Below are 2,338 nucleotides of genomic sequence, written 5' to 3' on the forward strand. Positions count from 1 at the left end.
AGCAGAACTGCAAGTTCCATGGACTTCCATCTGAAGATCCTTTTCAGTTCTTAACTGAATTTTTGCAGATCTGTGATACTGTTAAGACTAATGGAGTAGATCCTGAAGTCTACAGGCTCATGCTTTTTCCTTTTGCTGTGAGAGACAGAGCTAGAATATGGTTGGATTCTCAATCTAAAGATAGTCTGAACTCTTGGGATAAGCTGGTCAAGGCTTTCTTAGCCAAGTTCTTTCCTCCTCAAAAGTTGAGTAAGCTTAGAGTGGATGTTCAAACCTTCAGACAGAAAGAAGGTAAATCCCTCTATGAAGCTTGGGAGAGATACAAGGAATTGACCAAAAAGTATCCTTCTGACATGCTTTCAGAATGGACCATCCTGGATATATTCTATGATGGTCTGTCTGAATTAGCTAAAATGTCATTGGATACTTCTGTAGGTGGATCCATTCACCTAAAGAAAATGCCTGCAGAAGCTCAAGAACTCATTGACATGGTTGCTAATAACCAGTTCATGTACACTTCTGAGAGGAATCCTGTGAGTAATGGGACGCCTCAGAAGAAGGGAATTCTTAAAATTGATACTCTGAATGCCATATTGGCTCAGAATAAAATATTGACTCAGCAAGTCAATATGATTTCTCAGAGTCTGAATGGAATGCAAGTTGCATCCAACAGTACTCAAGAGGCATCTTCTGAAGAAGAAGTTTATGATCCTGAGAACCCTGCAATAGCAGAGGTAAATTACATGGGTGAACCATATGGAAACACCTATAATCCCTCATGGAGAAATCACTCAAATCTCCCATGGAAGGATCAAAAGCCTCAACAAGGCTTTGATAATGGTGGAAGAAACATGTTTAACAATAGCAAGCCTTTTTCATCATCCACTCAGCAACAGACAGAGAACTCTGAACAAAATACCTCTAATTTAGCAAATTTAGTCTCTGATTTATCTAAGGCCACTCTGAGTTTCATGAATGAAACAAGGTCCTCCATTAGAAATTTGGAGGCACAAGTGGGTCAACTGAGTAAGAAGATCACTGAAACCCCTCCAAGTGCTCTCCCAAGCAATACAGAAGAAAATCCAAAAGGATAGTGCAAGGCCATTGATATCACCATCATGGCCGAATCCAAGGAGGAATGGGAGGACGTGAATCCCAAGGAGGAAGACCTCCTGGGACGTCCAGTGATCAATAAGGAGTTTCCCTCTGAGGAACCAAAGGACTCTGAGGCTCATCTAGAGACCATAGAGATTCCATTGAACCTCCTTATGCCATTCATGAGCTCTGATGAGTATTCCTCTTCTGAAGAGAATGAGGATGTTACTGAAGAGCAAGTTGCCAAGTTCCTTGGTGCAACCATGAAGCTGAATGCCAATTTATTTGGTAATGAGACTTGGGGAGATGAACCTCCCCTGTTCACCAATGAACTAAATGCATTGGATCAACTGAGATTGCCTCAGAAGAAACAGGATTCTGGAAAGTTCCTAATACCTTGTACCATAGGCACCATGACCTTTGAGAAGGCTCTATGTGACCTTGGGTCAGGAATAAACCTCATGCCACTCTCTGTAATGGAGAAACTGGGAATCTTTGAGGTGCAAGCTGCTAGAATCTCATTAGAGATGGCAGACAATTCAAGAAAAGAGGCTTATGGTCAGGTAGAGGACGTGTTAGTAAAGGTTGAAGGCCGTTACATCCCTGATAATTTCATAGTCCTAGACACTGGGAAGGAAGAGGATGAATCCATCATCCTTGGAAGACCCTTCCTAGCCACCGCAAGAGCTGTAGTTGATGTGGACAGAGGAGAATTGATCCTTCAACTAAATAAGGACAACCTTGTGTTTAAAACTCAAGGGTCTCTCTCTGTAACCATGGAGAGGAAGTATGAAAAGCTTCTCTCAGTACAGAGTCAACTAAAGCCCCCACAGTCAAACTCTAAGTTTGGTGTTGGGAAGTCTATAAAATTGACCTGATCACCTGTGTGGCTCCATGAGAGCCCACTGTCAAGCTATTGACATTAAAGAAGCGCTTGTTGGGAGGCAGCCCAATTTTTATTTATCTAATTCTAATTTTATTTTTATTGTTCTTTCATGTTTTATTAGGTTCATGATCATGTAGAGTTACAAAATAAATAGAAAAATCAAAAACAGAATCAAAAACAGCAGAAGAAAAATCACACCCTGGAGGAAGGGCTTACTGGCGTTTAAACGCCAGTAAGGAGCATCTGGCTGGCGTTCAACGCCAGAACAGAGCATGGATCTGGCGTTGAACGCCCAAAACAAGTAGCATCCTGGCGTTCAGACGCCAGGAATGCACACTGAGGAAAGCTGGCGCTGAA

The 2,338-nt window shown here is 42.0% G+C and overlaps 1 non-coding gene across 1 annotated transcript; it reads right to left on the reverse strand.

Moving 5' to 3' along the window:
- Nucleotides 1-251: 251 nt before the first annotated feature.
- Nucleotides 252-359, reverse strand: LOC148545751 (small nucleolar RNA R71). Its single transcript, XR_015900356.1, has one exon. It is a non-coding gene; the product is annotated as a small nucleolar RNA R71 (small nucleolar RNA).
- Between the last annotated feature and the right edge of the window lie 1,979 nt (nucleotides 360-2,338).

The sequence above is a fragment of the Arachis ipaensis genome, chromosome B9 (assembly GCF_059453495.1).
Source record: "Arachis ipaensis isolate K30076 ecotype BB chromosome B9, ASM5945349v1, whole genome shotgun sequence".
In the NCBI taxonomy this organism is placed as follows: Eukaryota; Viridiplantae; Streptophyta; class Magnoliopsida; order Fabales; family Fabaceae; genus Arachis; species Arachis ipaensis.